General features: G+C 49.0%; 1 protein-coding gene across 2 annotated transcripts in view; it reads right to left on the bottom strand.

Annotated features, from left to right (window-relative positions):
* ZFHX3 (zinc finger homeobox 3) overlaps window positions 1–18,756 on the bottom strand; it is a 384,977-nt gene that overhangs the window by 188,614 nt on the left and 177,607 nt on the right. For both annotated transcript variants that reach the window (XM_064723577.1, XM_064723579.1), the window contains one exon: window positions 1,920–2,029. The gene's annotated coding sequence lies outside the window, so the exon portion shown is untranslated. The remainder of the gene's footprint in view (window positions 1–1,919; window positions 2,030–18,756) is intronic.

Raw genomic sequence — 18,756 nt, forward strand, 5'->3', positions numbered from 1 at the left:
CTTCCATACTCACCTGCACTTGCTTTTCATCACCTGTACATGTCCCTTCAACACAATTCATCCTGCAGTTTTAATTAACTGAGATGCTCAAACCAATCACCCCAGAGCTCCCCGAGGCATTCACCACCCATCTCTTCTCTGTCACCCCAGTACCAGGTTTTCATGGAGTTTGTGTCACCTCCCAGCCCCATTGTCCCACTCAGTCTGATGAAGCTCTGAGGGTGGGCTGGAATGCCACAGCATAATCCCACTGTCATTAATGGAAACAGCACACAGATTGGTCCCAAATGGAGTTCTTTTACAGGTGCTGCACATTTTTTAAAGAAAATTCGCAATCTCCAATACAACAAAATCAGTGAGGACACAATAGTGTGAGAAAGTCACAACTGGCCACAAGTGCTGTCTCTCCAACTGTCCCCATGCAATCCCCTTCCACTTGCTCCTGTCCCACCGTGCTTTTCCCTCAGTGCTTTTCTCTCCTTTCTGTGCTCCATCCATTGCTTCCCCCTCTCATTCTCATATCAAAATCAAGAGCACTGACCCCAGGGAAGGTGGGATTTCAGCATTGCCATTCCTCCACAGAATCTCTGGATTCAGTTTATGACACCTGAAGAACACTATTCATCCCCTCAAAGAACACCAAGTCCTGGAACATTTCCTAACTAAATTGAAAAAGGAGATGCTTTCCACAGGATCCTCTGAGATGTTGAGAGCACAAAGCAAATGAGAGTTTGCCTATCACACGATTTCCCAAGGTTTCCATTACATTTATAAGTCTGATGATTCTCAAGAACTTGAAGTGTGCACTCATGTTGTAAACAAAATACTTCAGATAAAAATGTAGGAAGAAAAGAGGAAAGAAACCTTCTTTAAAGGATAAAACCCCTCCAAAAACTAAATACATGGAAAAAATCCAACTCCAAATTTTGCATTTCTCTGTTTTCCATAAAGATAGAGAACTCTGATGAGTAATTTTTGAAACCTGCCATTAATCTTTCCATTGCTACCTGTATCACACAAGGTTCGTTTGGTAATACCAAGTATTCCAGAGATTATGAATGACCTTATAATGACTAAGTAAATACAAATATATTAAACGCAGGTACTTCACAGTGACTCACTGAAGTCCATTTATATACAAAATAATTTTTAATAATGAAATTACTACTCTTGGACCACAGGTATTTTTTAAGTGGCAAATCTCACGGTGGGGATAGTGGGAGGAAGGAAAGGGATATTTGTCCCATGTTCAGGAAGGTGTGTTTTCTGCCAGCACATCATTTACCATCATTTTGGGAAACTCATGTTTACTAATTGCAACAGACCATCCAACTATGATTTACTTTCACCAATTCATATAGAAAATGAACCAGATCAGGAGTCTCGCCCTTGCCTCATCCTCCCTTATGGCTGTTTGATTAGGACAGACCTTCAAGGGACAGTTTTCCTGCTAAGAAGATTAAGCCAAGGGCACTAATCACTTGGCCTGTTCTTTAATGACACAAACTAACAGTTAAGGACAACATAAATAATTAAATAACAGAGCCCTGATGGTTCTTCACCAGCCCAGACAGAGCTGCAGCCTGGCAAGGCTTTGTAGACATGTAGGAAAAATACAATCTATGGATGGTCTTGCTCAAAAAAACATTTTCATTGAAAGTAAGAGGAGCCAACACTACTGGCCAGCGAGTGAGGTGCTCAGAAACACCTCAGGCAGGTGGCATTAAACACCATGAGGAGCAGGAGAGAGCAAACTCTGCAGCTCAGGGAGCACAAAGAACCCTCAACTCTGCCTGGGAACAGCTCTGTTACATGTAATCACATCTCTCCTAATCCAGGTGATTTACATTACACATCCCAGGAGGGCGACCAACACAAAAATCACTTCTACAAGGCTTATGAAAATTAGGTCTTCCTACCTCACTGTGGGAACGTGGAGATGTCACAGGATCTGGTGCTGATGAGTGGAGCAGGGGAATGCTTCCTATTCAGACCAGAAAAAGTCAGTACAAACTCTCCAGGTCAGAGCCTGCCAACAAAAGAATGGGAAGAATAGAAAATATTTAGAAGGATTTGGAATAATGCACCAAAAGAAGCCGAAGTTTGGGTACAGCATGGAGCCACTGATATTTTTTGTGTTCAGTTCAAACTCAACCAACATTCCCTGAGGGCTGACCTGCAGCGCCTTTGTGACAGGGATGCTCTGCCTGCTAGTGCAAAGCTGCGCCCCCCAGCCCCCTGGCTCCATAGGAAAACACTCTATCAGCCACCTGGAGGTGGCTTCTGGGTTCCATGAACACCGTGGGACACAAGCATGTGTGAGACACACCAGGGGAAAGGCCAAACCACCACACATTCAAAGCTTGGTTTAAACCAACGGAAAAGGAAGTTATCTGAAATAAAAAAGGTACTTTCAGGAAAATGGAAGTTGTTTCCAAACAATAAAAATAGAAAAGGATATAAACCCAGCACACTTAAGTGCAAACCCACAATAAGGCAAGGCAAAACAGGGTCCGGAGAACAATCATCAGAGTTCGTAGAGCTAATAAAAGCTTCTCCAACACAAAAGCAGGAAGCCTGTCTGTCACCCAGAGCTGCTGATAGATGGGCAAGGAGTAAAGGGGGGAATTAAGAAAGATAAGGGCACAGCAGCAAAATTAAATTAATTCCTTGCACTGCCGTTCACTATGCAGGGGTCAGCAGGGTTCATGTGCCAGAGCAACAAATCACCAGAGGCCCACAGTGCTTCCTCAAGGAGCCCAAATATGAAATTGCTGAACTTTCTTTCTTTGCATCTGAGGATTGGAAGGTGACAAATTTTTACAAAAGGCTTTGGGAGTGACCCTGGGAATGACAGGGCACAAAGTCTGATTTCCAGAACAGGCAAAAGAGTAGAAAACTGTGGGACTGATCAGAATTAGCAGCAATGAATAAACACGTCTGGGGCAGAGCCTGAAAGACCAGAGCAGAGTTTATATGTACAGATCCGAGCCATCTGATGAGGAACCAGCCCTGCTAATACAGGAGATTTGGGCTGATACAGTGCAATCTGATTTTCTAAAAGCTTTTCTAGAACATCCCTCACTAAAGGTTCTTAAAGAAACTAAACTGTCATGGAGTAAGAGGGATTAATCTTCCCGTGAATTCCTGATAAAAAGACAGGAAAAAAGGGCACAAACACAACATTAGCAAGGGATGGAGCAGAAATTCTGCACTACTTCAGCTTAGTCATTAATAACTTGCAAGAGGAGAAAGCAAAGTGCCACACAGGTAACGAGGGTCACATGCAGAGTTTTTCAGGAAAGTCAAGTTTAAGAGAGAAGAGTTCCTGCCAAACCCCCAGAGCTCAGACTGGAGCCCCGGTGCCAGTGCCCATCTGTGGGATGGGGCATTTAATGGGATCCATGACTTGGACTTTGGGAGGTGTTGTGAGCTGGATTCCCCAGCCTCTGAGGTGGCACTGCAGATGTGACAGCCATCCTCTGGCTACTACCTGGCTGGCTGCTGGTGAATACCTGACTCCATCCCCTGACTAACTGATGAAGGCAGGAAAGCTTTGCCATGGCTGTGAGAAATCTCCCTGCAAACACCTCCCACCTCAGAGGATCATGCTCCAAATCCAACTGCAAGCGGGATGAAATCCCTTTCATTGTTGTGGGATGGGTGCAGTGGGCAGGGGCTGCTGAAGCTGCTCTTGAATGCCCAGGAATGTGCCTGCAGATGGCTCACTGCCCTGTCCCAGTGCCACCTTGGGGCACAGGCCATGTCCCCTGCGTGGGGCCGATGGAGAGAAATGGCTCTGAAGCTGTCACAAAAGGACTGCTTCCTGGAAAGGGTACTGTGCTGGAAGGAAGCTCTGCCTGGCCCTGCCAGCTCCTCTCCTGGACTCCAGAATGACATGGGAATCCCTCCTGCCTGGCTGAAGTGAGCAGGGCAGGGAACTTTCCCTCCGTGGCAGGAGCTTCCCACTGGCAAAGGCAGGGAACTTCCTCGCGACTTTCCATGGCAGGAGCTTTCCCTGCATGGCAGGAGCTTTCCCTCCATGGCAGGAGCTTCCCCAGCAGCAGCTGCCTTGACTGTGGCCCAGCTGAGTTCCTGTACGGCACAGAAAGAGCATCCAACAAAGCCCACACTAAATTAAAGCCGAGTCCTTCTCGGCAGCATGGAGACAAGGGGGGGTTCCAGGCCTGCCCCGGGCCAGCAGCACCTGCCCCTGGCGGGCCGGGGGTCCCTTTGTCCCACCACGTGCCCACATACTGAGGCCACTTGTTCCCGTCTGATCGCAATTAGCACCGTGCCAAATTCCTCGTGCCCCGCGCTAATTCGAGAGGATGGGCATGTCACACCCTGCCAAGAATTACAGCCACTGCCAGCCGGGGCAGCCCGACCCTTTCATTAGGCCTTTGTTTCAGGAGCAAGGGCTCGGGGACTCTTCCTTTGTCAGAAATACCCATGGAGGCGCTGGAGGAGGCAGGAGCCGCAGGCCTGGCCCCGAGGATGCCGAGTGTGAGTGCGCGAGCCCGGGGAAGGGGCTCTGCCACACTCCCTGCTCCGTCACAGGAACCCACAAATGTACAGAAACCCGCTGGATCCAGGGGCTGACAGCCCAAGGCTGCATCGCTGCTGCGGAGCTGTGGAATGCAGCACAGAGCACGTCCCTCCCTCGCAGCCACAGCCCAGAGCCAGCAGCAAGGACACAGCTGTGCCCTCCCTGGGCACAGGAACCACACTGGGAATGGCTGAGATGAGAGTGGGGACAGCCCTGATGCCCTGTGCCCCTGATGCCCTGTGCCAGCCCCTGATGCCCTGTGCCAGCCCCTGATGCCCTGATGCCCTGTGCCAGCTGCTCTGCTGCCCAGCAGCCACAGCCAGACCTGGGCAGCTCCCAGAGGCTGCAGGGACAGCTCTCCAGCAACCAGGGCCAGCCCCAGCCCCAGGGTGATGAAAACATGCTCTTTGCTGCTTCTTGTCTCCTGTTGTCATTTGAACATCACTCCTGACAGCATCTGGGGGTACCATGATGATGGCCAAAACATCCATAGATTCTGCTTGCTAAGCTGGTGATGTTCCTGACATCTCTGGGTGGTGATTCCCTTCAGAAGCATCACAGAATCCTTTGGGCTGGAAAAGGCCCATAGCTCATCGAGTCCAGCCATTCCCCGCAGTGCCACGGCCACCACTGCCCCCTGTGCCCAGGTACCCCATCCACACGGTCTTTAAATCCCCCCAGGGATGGGGACTGTGCCAGGGCTGGACAGCCCTTCCCAGGAAGGAATTTCTCCCAGTACCCAACCTTACACAGACCCAGTAGTTTGGCTTTTGAAGGACACTCTGCTTTTCTGAAACCAGCCCGTCTGCAGCACCCAAGGCTGTTGTAAACTGTATGTACACGCTGTTGTAAAACCTTGGTAATTCCAACTGATTTCAAGGAGGATGCTGTGAATTACCGAATTTGTCAGGTTAGCAGCATGAGAGCAAACTGTTCAGACAGAACAATGCTTCACAAAGTGCAATTTAACTTATTTTCTTAATTGTGGGCTGATTCTGATTTATGCTAATTCATAACAGATTATGAACTCTATTATGTAATTGGAAAAATGACCATAAAACTTTCACAATGCTAGAGAGGGTTTTGGTTATTTGGTTTTTACACTCCATTGCTCACAAGGGCTGGCACACACGTGGCTGGGCCTGTGTCCCCATGTCCCCCCAGCACAGACCCACCGTCAATTGCAGAGCACAGCCCTGCTGCACACAGCAAATGAAGCCATTCATTGAGCACTGGGGCTGCTCTGTGGGGGCTGAGGAAGGGACACAGATCCCCCATGGAGAGGCTGAGGCACACTGGGATTTGGGCAGGTGTTGCCCCAGCCCTGCAACTGTGCAAGGCCAGGCTGGGCAGGACTTGGAGCACCCTGGGACAGCGGAAGGTCCCTGCCCATGGCAGGGGGTGGGACAGGATGAGCTCTGAGGTCCCTTCCAGCCCAAACCATTGTGGGACTGTACAGCAAACAGCTGCTCTGGTTGCTGGGGCTGACTGGGGCCCTCTCTGGGTCAGGTCCTGCTTGGGCTCCTGGCCTGGGAGAGGATGGAGCAGCAGCCACTGAGGCTGGAGGGGAGAGCGACATCCCCAGTGCCTCCAGGAGGAAATCCCCCCCAGAGCAGTGCAGCAGGACATGGAACTGGTACATTTGAAATCCTGGTTGCGAGGTTTTTACCCTGAGTGTGCACCTGAGGGGCCTAAGCAGGACGAGGGGCTGGGTGAGCAGCCACAGCCCAGAGCTGGCTGCTGGAGCTGTAATTGCTTTTCAATGATTGTATCTTTGCCTGTGTTACTGCTGCACATGGCTGGCTTCTGTACCATACTGAAAATCAATAAAAATGCATGAAAAAATGTTCTCCCCCCGCACCCCCCCCCCCCCCGAAAAGTTAAATAATCTTGTTAGGATTCTGGCACCGCTATTTTAAATCAGTCAGTCTTTGTTTTTCATGCCAAGCCTGAGAGTCACTGGGTTCCCCAGGACCCTGCTGAGGAGCCAGTGCTGTGTTTCAGTCTGAGCTGATGGGCAGCAGAGACCCTGCCCTGCCACACTCAGCACACAAGGGATGGCACCCCTGGCGCCTCACACCCTGGCCTACATGGAGGGGCAGGAGCCAGGAGGGAGACTGATTCTCGCCCCAGTTATGGGAGCCAGTCTCCTCACACAGCTCTGGTGTCCCTCTGCTTGGCTCCTCAGGACCAGCATAAGCAAATGTGCTCCCAAACTCACACCGTGTCACCAAAATCACTGGGGTTTCCTGACGTAAGCAACCAACCATGAAAACACACAACTTTTTGGGTGGGAAGGGACCTTACAGCCCATGTCATGCCCCCCCCTGTCACGGCCGAGACACCTTCCACTGTCCCCGGGCCCTCCAAGCCCTGTCCAGCCTGGCCTTGGATGCTCTCCAGGTGGACCCTGTGCCAGGGCCTCACCACCCTCCCAGGGAAGGATTCCTTCTTAATATCCCATCTGTCCCTGCTCTCTGATAGTGGGAAGCCGTTTTCCCTTGTCCTGTCATGCCTGTCCTTTAATTTTATAAGAATATTTAGCTTGACACAGGCAAAACTTTTCATTTGGACGGTGGGGTTTTTAAAAAAGATCTGTTTCAAAAGAAAACCTTGCTAACAAAATGCAGTGATTTTGTTTTCTTCTAATTTTGCTAAAATATCTTCACTTTTATTCAATATCTTCCATTTAACATAGATTTGCAAACTTTTAAAAACTGTTTTTTTGAAAATAAATTATTTCCCTCTATGTCTGGGTCCCCGCAGGAGCCTTTGCTCTGCAATGAACACACACATGTCTCTGAGTTCAGTATTTTGTCACATTAGCCTGGCCCCACAGTCTGGAATTCCTCAGGAATTAAAGCCTTACATAAACACAGCATTTAACTCCATTACAATATAATAATGATTTTTAAACAACGTTGTAATAGGTTCTATAATTTTTTTTCAAGTGCACATTATTGTACTGCCACGGTTTCCTTCACTCCCTAACAGCCCAGTCAAAGCAACAGATACAAAGGTAAACACAACTGGGAAGGTACTGAGCACTGCGTGGCCCCTTTCCCGGGTTTAGAACTTGCTTTTCCCAGCTTCCAGCTGCTCCACAGACAGCCCATACTAAATGTGGGACAATTTGTGTATTCTTAAAATAAAATATTTTTCAGTTAAAGCAAGCATAAATTATTTATTCATTTGTATTTGCATTTAAATACTTGAAAAATGTCCAAATTAACTGCTTTGAAAATTGTTCCAAAATTTCCCCCTAGGCTGTGACCTTGTGGCCAAGTCTAATCGCAAAGCAAATTGAAAGAAGGGCTCACACTGAACACATCCAGCAGCTCTGGATGTGCTTTGCCCAGAGAACCAATGCAGCCATTTGGGGTTTGGGCTCCAGACAGGGTTTTCCCCTGTCTAGAGCTGCTGACCCAAGATTTTGTTGGGAAGGTTTTATTAATCCAACTTGAAGCTCCTGTTCACAGCCCAACCTTCTGTTAAAAATCCTTCCCAATGTTTGTGGTTGTGGTGGAAAGCACCGAGTTTCAGAAACCAGAATTCCAAGGAAGATAACAACTACATCAGTTTCAATACGCTATACATATTTGTGTCAAACCTGCACTTTCAGGAGCCCAGCTCATAGCCACGACAGGGGTTTTATTTCCCATCCCCTCTAACCCTGCATGTACCCACACACCCAGCTCTCATGGTGGCACCTCGGGGCCCCGGAGCTCCAAACCCAAACACCGAACCCAACACCATGGCAAGCTCAGCTGCAGGCTTGTCCTTCCTTTGTCATAAATCTGGTTTCTGCAAAGAGCAGAATTACAGCAGATTAATTCCTTACACCATCCCTCGCAAGGAGAACTGCTGAGAGGGAAGAGAGGAAGCCCAGGCACTGCTCTAAGATCTCAGCCAGATGCAAAATGTCATGAACCAGCAAGAGAGGTGCTTTCCTGACAACATGAGTCCTGATTCCAGTTCCCCCAGCTGAGGGGGAGCTCGTGCTCATGACTGTTCTCCTTTCAGGAACAGAAGGAAGAAAACAGATACAAAAGGGAATTCTTACATGTGCAGAAGAGAACAATAGTCAAGAGTTTATCTGTCAAGCCTTCGGTGGAACTGACATGTAACTTAAGAAGTATCTGAGAGGTTTGTTTTACTTAATATTTAAAATTAATAATAAAATTCATTCTAAATCAAGAGAGCAGGATGGACCTCAGTTTGGAGTTCCTAACCTAAAAACCAGCTCAGCACCTCACCTGAGTGGCTCTCAGAGTCTGCAGACTTCCAAGATGGGGTACCTCAGTTTGACTCTAGGTCTGGGTCATGGTATGCTCTGAAAAACCCCACACATCCTGGCTGGATCCCCGGGCAGGGAGGTGACCCAGCGAGCCCCGGGCGTGCGGCTGTGCAGGCTCTGGGGCTGTGCTGTCGCGTGCCAAAGACATGAACCACGGTACAATGATCACCCAACGTGTTCCTGAAATGGCTGGAAAGGAGCTGGTCATGCTGGGCATGGGGTAGTTGCTGTTTCTTTTATACCATTTTATAACAGTGTGTGATTCTTTAATAAAACATTAAAGGAAATGTCTTCCATAGTCTTCCCCCTCCCCAAATACTTATGTGTCAATCTATATAAAGCAAAACCATTTACTAAGAAAAGGAAACATATTAAAACAGCAATATAAACAACAAAGGAGGCATTCCAGCTCCCTTTAAATGAGTTTAAAACTTGAAGGTAGAAAAAATTATTAAATTCTCATCCTGAACAAATGGATTGGCTGGTAATCTCTCTGGCACAGCTTGCTTGCTTCCCACCAGCCTTCTGAGGTACTGGACAATGCCAAAGGACATCTGCCCAGGGAAGCTGTGGCTGCCCCATCCCTAGAAGTGTCCAAGGCCGGGCTGGATGGGGCTTGGAGCGAATGGAAGGTGTCCCTGCCCATGGCAGGGGTGGAACGAGATGAGCCCTTCCCACCCAAACCCGTCTGGGATTCTGTGATTCCAGGATGAGGAGACTACCAAAGCTTCCACGGCTACTTCAGCCCCTTCTCACTGCCGGTTCTCTGGGTCAGAGCCCTCTGAGACCCACAAGCTCAGCTCCAATTTCTTCTGCTGGCTTAGGGGCAGCCTGTGCTCACACACAGCAAATTACGAGTTCTTGTCAGGGAACAGCTCCATGTAGGGAGAGCGTTGGGGTGCCAGAGGGGAGCAGCAGCCTGCCCTGCCCTGCCCACATCAGTGGTAAGCTCCCACCCTTACTCCTTCCCGGAGCAGCACTAAGCAGCCCCTGGGTCCCTGGCCCTTTCCCCTCCTCGGGTCATTTCTTGGTCTGTTTTTAACTCTGTGACTCGTGTGTGCGTGGCTGCAGCCTCTGCCCAGCAGGAGCAGCGGGAGCGCCGTCCCGCACAAACACCAGGGCCAAGGCGATGCTCCGGTGCCTCGCTGCTCCGGCAGCACGGCTCTGTCTCCTGTAAATAACCCTGGGCTTTCACATGGATTATTTAGGCTTTCTGATGAAACTGCAGAAATGCCACTGCGGCGGCCGCGCGCCCAATCAGGCGGCGGCTCCCTGACCCCGGCCTCTCCGCGGCACCGCTGCTACGAGCTTCAAGGGGAAAAACCCTCCTTGTCTCTCGTTAGCCCTTTTTTTATGATCTAGGATTCTGTTAATAATGACTCCGTGTTACATAAAACAGATACATTAATGTCACCAAGTCCCAAAAGTACTGAATCAAGCTGACTCCTTCAGAAAGGAAGAAAGTAATAGATATGAGCCTTAATAAGAGCGCGGATCCGAAGGATGGCAAGGGCTCCACCAAATCGCTTTCTCCTTCCTATTTGAAATGGGGGATTTAAAGGGCCATGCAGCTGGAGAAGATCAGAGTCGTGGCAAGATAACTGTGAACATGCCATCAAAGGAGCAAATCAAACGTGATTTTAGGTGGTGTTGCAAAGGCACACTCAGCCTGCTCCACCTGCCCGCTCCGCTCCCAGTTGCTAATGGGGAAAGGAGATGGAGAGGCTCGGCAGCCCCACAACCTGGCACTCACCTTTCATCTCTGCAATAAAAGTGCTGGCTTACACCAGCAGCTTTGGAGAAATAAGTTGCCTGGACTCAGTTTAGAGAAAAAGTGGCCAAGTCTTTGACCTATGCACACGGCTGAGACTATTTCTACTCCTCTGCAGCTGGAGCAGATGTTACAATTAAAAGCAACACCCAGTGACCATTAGTGCTTGACAAATATTAAAACAGAACAAAGCCTCCAATCAGTGGAATGAAAATACTTAAGTGGCAAAACTAGTCATGTCTGAAAGCTTCAGAAAAGAAAAGGCAGGACAATCTGACCAAGTAGTCTGCAACGGAACGTGACACAGAAGAGAGGTGTGATCAGAATCAAACATTGGTGGTCTCACACAGATACAGGGTGCACACCTGGGCAGCAAAGTCCCTGTGAATTGTGCCCAGAGAATGTGAAAATTGATTAATAAATTTGTAAGCAGTTGCAAGTAGTTTAAGGAAAGAAATATGATATGAAAACCAAAGTTATGTTTGCTGAATCTTGCTTAGTTGATCATCCACCAGCCAGAGACAGGGAAGGTGTTTGGATTCCCACCTTGGTGAATTTGTGAAAAGGTAAAATCCTAAGGCCAAGATGAGGCTATAAACAGACACAGCACATTTTGCAGAGTGGCACCAACACACAAAGCTGGATTTGGCGAATTGAAAACACAAGGAGGAAACACGAGGCCTGATGGGGCCCCAGGGCGGTGCTCCAGAAAGACCGAATCAAGGCAGGAAAGTGCCATCTCCAACAGAGAATGCAATATCCAGAACAACTCAGGATTTACCTCATGTAGATACATAACAAAGAGGGGAAAATCTAAATTAATGGCAGAGGTCTGAGTGACAGACCGGGTTCCTCCCTCCCATGGCCTGCTGAGGAAGCCGCAGGAGCAGGAGGAGGTCATGGACAGCAGCTGTGGCCAAAGCAGTGAGTGACCACCGAGCAAAGCCAGCAGCACACAGACCGTGCGAGTGGGGACTGCGAGAGAGGGGAAAGCAGGGAGCAGAAGGTGATTCCAGCACCGCTCCTGTTCCTGCTTTGCACCAGGACCACCTCTCCCAGCACAGCCTGGGAGCAGCTCTATACCAGCACTCCGGTGCCATTCAGACTCATCTGTACAAACAAATCCAAATTCAACTCCCCTGGCAGAGATCCTCCCGGGGATTAGGTCTATTAAAATTTGTATTTTGCAATTACTTCAGTTTGCTTTGCTTCTTTTCAGGGTTTTATGCTAAATTACATGGATGGAGGGTCAAGCTTTGTTTAGATCTGGGTTGTGATCTTTTCTGGGTTGTGCCACTGTTGGAACAAATTTTAAATCATGTGACACAATCACCTTTTTGATTGATAGGGTTGCTTTGAACCAGCCTATCTGTGTTTAATAGAGCAAAATCTGGCTTAATCTACTAATTTTTAATTTAACATAAATAAAGAACATGACAGATCAGCCACTTTTCCTAATGCCCCACTTACTATAAAATGCTCAGACAGGGATGAGTTTTGTGTTTATGCCGCTCACCGTGACACAGCAGGCACCACCACTTTTGGGGAGAAAAAGCTCCATCTCTGTGTGTTCATCCCAAGTTCACAGAGCAGCTGTACCAGTTCTGATCTCAGAGTGGTACGAGAATTAATTTGTGAACAACGAAAAGTATAATGTAAGTGTAGGTGCAATTATTTCAAGCCCTATCTCATGACGATGGCAGATAGGAGTTAGACAGCAATGAGACCAAAACTGTGGTTATTTCATTATTGCATAGACAATGCCAGCCCTCAAAGCATGCCAGGCATTTTCCAGATCAGAGGAAAGTGTGATCCCTGCTCTGAGAGTGCCTAATCTGAAAAGTCAAAGATGAAAAGAGGGAAAGGAACTCTGGATACAAAGGAATCTATGTAGTGACAGGTCCCAGCTTGTTATTTTAATTAAAAATATGCTAAATCCTTCCTTTTGCCTCTTTCAGCCCTCTCATCCTGGCTCTAAGCTTCAATTGCAGTGTCCACATAGCCTCCCTAATCATCCACTGCTGCCTCCACATAAAGGAGCTCTTTGCAGCTGCGTCAGTCTGGGAACAGGGTACGTGGCAGAGGGTGACACTGGGCACCATGACACATCCCAAAGACTGGAAATCCAACAGATCCAGCCCAAGTGCGCTCCCAGGGAGCCTGCACGTCCTGCCGACGGGGGCCTGCAATTCAGAGGTTTCTTGTGACTTACAGGGAGTAAATGAAGAAAAGTCTCCAGCAGTGGCTCCCTTGTATGTGCATCTGGGCACAGCTTGCGAAGGGCATCCATTGCCCTAAACCTGTCCCCGAGGACCATCAAATCCCCTGAGCCCAACACATGAAAAGCTACTTATCAATGATTACAGAGTGAGCCAGCAGTGTCGAGCTAGTTTAAATCTTGTCCAAGAGCTTTACTGGGGCTCAGGGGTCCCACTGCCACCTTCCTGCTGGCACATCTCCAACCTGAAGCAAACATCCCTGGCCCCGCTGCCTGTGCCCCACTCCCTGGCTGCCCCTGGAGCCCACTGGATATTCCTTCAGATGTCTAACAAGCACTGAACACAACTGAGGTTTAGAGAGAGGCAGAAATCAATACAGCAGCTTCCAGCAGGCACGCTGAGGGATTAGCTGTCCCAGGGAACAGCGCCGGCGGCTCAGGGGGAGAGTCATGACTCCGAATAGTGCACGAGGTTTATGAGGCTGGGGAGCAGCTCTGGCCTGATAACCTCCAGCTGGCCAGAGGAAAAGCCAGCTGTGGAAATAAGCACCTCAATATCCCTGGTGCAGCAGCAGCAGCAAAGCCAGCAATGGGAATGAGCACCTCGACATCCCTGCTCCAGCAGCAGCAGCAGGAGCAGCTGCCCTCGGCAGCGGGCAGGGCAGCAGCGGCCCCAGAGGTGCTTCCCACACCTCCACTGCAGCTGGGTGATGAATTTTGGCTCTGGAGCTTGAAAGGGAACAACCCAGAAAGGCTGTGGCCTCCCCCTTCCTGGAAGGGTGCAAGGCCAGGTTGGGCAGGGCCTGGAACAACCTGGGATAGGGGAAGGGCAGGGGGGGAACGGAATGAGCTCTAAGGTCCCTTCCAACCCAAACCATTGCATGAGTCCATGATTCCAACCCAACAGCAGCAAATGGCAGCCAAGGCAGTGGCACAGGTGAAGGCAATGAGATGAATCCTGGGAAACTGCTGGAAAAACATGGAAAACTGCTTGGCTTGTACCATCACCAAAGGAGGCCCCACAAGCCTCTAATAACAAGACAGAAGATCCTGTGTCACTGCTAACAAGTTCCTCTGTCTTCAGAAATCTGAATCTTTGGGAGTTCTGCAAGAAGCAGAGGCAGGGTTAGGACAACCACTCAGAGAACAGAGTTGCTATTAGCTTAGCTGACATCATCTAATTTTATGTGGGTCTATGAACTGAATATTTGTTGCTCCCAACTGCTCTCACATTTATTGTGGTCACTGTGTTGGAATTCCGAAAGCTGAAAGATGTGAGTTTTTCTCTAACTGTCAAAAATTGTGAGAAAACAGGGACTCCAGAGGAGAGGAAGGGGGAACCAATGTCCAGAAGGCCTGCAAGAATTAATGAGGTTTTGCTACTATATTTGTATCGTTTGAGAGGTCTTTAATGACCTCTGAGGTTTCCAACATTTCTGGTTTACCGCCCTGCAGGTTTCTGAGAACCCCCAGTGAATAAAGGCTCAGCACCTCCCTCCTGGAGCCTACACGGCCAGGAACCTGCACGGCCAGGAACCTTCTCATTTCCCCCAGAATCCAGGAACCTTCTCATTGCTCCAGAATCCAGGAACCCTCTCATTTCCCCAGAATCCGTGGTGGAAGCTGTGCTGTCTGGGGCTGCCCAGCAGTGCCCCCGAGCCTGGTGTGCCATCTCGCAGCTCCGGCTCCTGGGCAGTGTCCCCGCAGGGCTCGGGCGATGTCCCCCCCACAATGTCACCCCACAATGTCCCCACAGGGCTCGGGCCCCGCTGTCCCCGCCCGGAGCGGCCCCGGCTCCCGCACCGCGCTCTGACCCCGCCGCGCTCAGCGCCGTAAATCTGCTGCACCTGATGGGAGATGGGCTTTTTAGGATCTCTGCGGGTGCTTTGAGGTAGCACTTCCATGAACTCCGTGCCACAATAAATAACGCTACCTGCAATATGTCTTAGGGAACGTGGCAGCAGCCGCTGTCCTGCCATGAATTTTTATTCTTTTGCCGTCTGGAAGATAGATTCCAGATACAGCATTTCCCCGCACTTAGTGTCAAATCTCTTTACCCCTTTGCCCCGACAGAATGACAGGGACCACAAATAAAATAAAAGAATAAAAAAGAAGCATAGGAAAAATGGCCTGAGAGCAGAGGGAAAGCACTAAACTCCCCTCCCTCTGCAGCTGAGCAGCTTCAGATCTGACAGCAGTGACTAAGGCAGGGGCAGTTGGAATGGGAAAAGGCAATTTTTGCATGCTGCCAATGAGGTTTCTGCAGGAGGATTCCACAGAAAGGAGCGCAGAGATGAAATTTCTCTGAAGAATATAATGTATGCAACAGTGGAGAACACGGGAAAATGGGTTTGTGTGCTGGCCCAAACTGCCGTGCCAGGGATGGGGAAATGAAGGGATTTTTAACAAAGGGATTTTTAAAGATAAAACCTTTTTCATTATAAAGAAAAGGGTCACATGCAATGACTAACAAAATGCTCTAAATATTTGCAAACCTTGATCTAGAGATCTGATACCAAGGCCAGAGTGCAAAGCAGGAATGCTGTAACAATTACCAACAAGAATACCAGGAAAAAAATGGATGGAACGGGCAGGAGAATGCTGCCAGGGGCATGGGGACTGGCCCAGCTCTGACAGACACGGGCGCTCAGGCTGGACAGGGCAGCAGCCAGAGGTGCCTTCCGGCCTCACGAGCCCAGGACCAGGCTCTGCTTTCTGGCTGCCACATTTAACCAACTGAGCACACCACCCACAGGACTTGCTTAAAAAATCCCAAACGCAGGCAGGTAGAATATTATTAGTTGTACAATTCCTTTGGGACTATGAGAAATATCTGCTCAAACAACAGGATAACAGCTGGAAAAACTCCAGAAAAGGTAAACAGCTCCAACTAGCCGGGAGTTAATAGTGCACAGGGCTTTTTTGCTCTCAGTTTCCCTCTTCCAGTTCAATGCCTTATAGAAAACCAACATCATGGCTCTTTTCCACTTTGAATATCTGGGCTGCAGTGCAATCTTGTCTGAATTTGAAGACATTGTTTTACTTCCTTTTCTCTGATGAAATTACCAAATTTCACGTCTCTGACATCTAAAAGATATTGGGTCAGCACTCCAGTACCCTCCCCATTAACACACACATAGTATGGCAAAGACTTCATTGTTCTGCCACCAAGTCACCATGGCCCAGTCTTCAGGTGAAGCTAGAATCCATGCATGTCCCATGAAATGTCCCCCTCAGGTGTGAGCCCAGTTCACATCAAAAATGATGGCCCAGTTGTTGAAACACAGCTACACAGCTGCTTTAACATCTATCCTCTTCCTATTTTCACTTCTGAAACTGAACTTTAAACACTGGAACTAAGACTTTGCAAACATATATTTTACTGAGCAAGAGCTGCACAAAACGAGGCCCCTGAAGATGTCAAATGACACTTTTGCCATACAGCAGAGAAGTGAGGAGATTTACAAGGTCATTGACAAATGCAAGTATTGATTGAGTATTAAAGTGTCTTGTGATTAATACAGCCTTCGAAGTAATTAGTGCAGAAGATCTCTTATATCTCCCCATGTTTAAATAATGTATCTGTGAACATGCAGACCCCCTGTCAATCACTCTGGCTGAGGCCAAACACCATCTCACCTGATAACTCATTTGGAAACGGGGCTTCCTGCCTGTTCAGTCTTTCAAAACCAGCAGCTCTTCCCTAATTGCCTGGGGTGACCTATATTTAGAGCCTTGCAGTCCACTGGGGGGATAGAGGGGGAGGAGAGAGCAAGGAAAAATGCTAAAGCACCTTATTCCTACAATGGCACAACACCCAGGAGCCATTCAGAGGCACTGAATGGAAATGGCCTCCTAGGAAAGGTTCTGGCTCTGTGAGGGGCTCCACACTCTGGTTTAAACAAACTCTCCCAGCCCCTCTTGGTTACTCCTGGGAGTAACTTCTGCAGAGGGACAAAGCCCAGCTGGTGCCAAGCGCTCCCCAACTGCAGCTGGCAGTCCTGGCGTCCCTGTCCCAGCCCTTGGTGCCCACCAGAACAGCCTAAATCCCACCTGACGAGGTCACTAACAGGAGGAGCAGGCTGCCAGCAGGTCCTACAGCTCTGTCTGAGTGTTCCTAGAGCAAGCTGGCACTTACTGCTCCCCTGGACCCAGGATGGAAACATTCTGCTTGAAATGCCACTTTAGGAAAAGATCAGCTTGACACCTTCTGGGGTTGCTGGAGCTCACCAAGCACCAGGTACTATCTAATGTCTTCTAAATCCCTTTTCTACCAGTGTCTAAGCAAATGCAATTACTTGGTTTCTCTGGAGCACACTTTGAGGTCATTAAACATTTAGAACTTACTGGGTAAATAAGGCTCCAGAAACAGTTTCCTTCCGACTCACCCATTTCTGAGTTGCTGTTTGATTCCAGGTTGGAAAAAGCCAAGAGCTGAACTGTGACCCCACCAGCACCTCACTCCTACTCTTTCTACTAACAGAGACCAAGGACAGGTGTAGAATCTACAAACACTCCAGAATGCTGCTGACACTGCACACCCTTCCTTCCTGCCAGTGCCAGGGGGTGCAGAGCCACAGCCACTCCTGGTCTGAGGAGAGCTGGGAGCCCAGCGTGGGTGCATGTCTGGAGAACACACAGCCCTCACCTCTCATGGCCTGTGGCACTTTCTGAGGCTAAAACGTGCAACAAATGGGAGTTAATCACCCTCAGACCTGAACAAATCAGAGCAGCTCCTAATCTAATTCAGAGGGAGCAAAAAGAAGGAAAATAATCCTTCTTCTCTGGAAGACAGTGAAAGAAAGCCAAACCTGTGACTTCAGAGTCCCAGACTGGTTTGGATTGGAAGGAACCTCAAAGTTCTCCACATCCCACCCCTGCCATGGCAGGGACACCTCCCACTGCCCCAGGCTGCTCCAGCCCCAGTGTCCAGCCTGGCCTCGGGCAGTGCCAGGGATGCAGGGGCAGCCCCAGCTGCTCTGGGCACCTGTGCCAGGGCCTGCCCACCCTGCCAGGGAACAATTCCTCATTCCCAATATCCCACCCAGCCCTGCCCTCTGGCAGTGGGCAGCCATTAAAGCTGGGCCTTTTGTCCTTCTCTTTAGGTGAAGCACTAGAAAGAGTCTCCTGCCTTTAGTGTTAATCTCTCTTTCTTTTTTCTCACACCTGCTACTGTCCCATAACTCATGAGCCCCTCTTCCTTCTCCTCTTTCAAATTTATTTATTATGACTATTTAACCAGCTATTGGTTCTACACACTCTGCTCAAGTATTCATCATTTGGTTCTCTGGGTAAACCGTATTTAATCAGCACAGCACAGAAAACAGTGTAATTATAGATGCCGGATGCCATTACACTCAGAAGAAATTAAACCCCATCTTAAGCTGTCCAGCGGTGCCCTGAGGAAAACAGGCTGCGTGGTGGGAAGGTGACCCAGAGGTTAGTGCCAGATGTGCTTTTAGGTCCTCCAGACTCAAGAAATACAGAGGGTGGGGAGGCACAGAGGGAGAAGGAGAGAAACCTTTATGGACAAAAACCCAGAACTTTTCATGAGGAAGTCAGGAAATGCATCTCTTTTTCTGAGAATATGGCAGTGCCTGTTCCGCTTTATGCCAATTACAGCACTTCTAACAAGGTTTTTTTAAGGTAAATAATTCTATTTTAGTAGTACTAATGGAAAATGCCTTTACTGATCGATAAAGTCCAAAAAGTTATTACAGCAACAACGGTGCAAGAAGATGCTCAGAGGAAGCAGAGGGACAGACTCCTCCAGCTGGCACAGAACCACTTAAAACTCAGCATGACCCTAAAAAGCAGCTCAGGTTAGCCAGGCTGTGCAGGAAGTGCCAGAGGAGACCCTTCCCCTGCAGACCCAGTCCATCACCTGCCAGCAGCCACGGCCCCAGATCAGCCCAGCAATG

The sequence above is a fragment of the Zonotrichia leucophrys genome, chromosome 11, assembly GCF_028769735.1.
Source record: "Zonotrichia leucophrys gambelii isolate GWCS_2022_RI chromosome 11, RI_Zleu_2.0, whole genome shotgun sequence".
In the NCBI taxonomy this organism is placed as follows: domain Eukaryota; kingdom Metazoa; phylum Chordata; class Aves; order Passeriformes; family Passerellidae; genus Zonotrichia; species Zonotrichia leucophrys.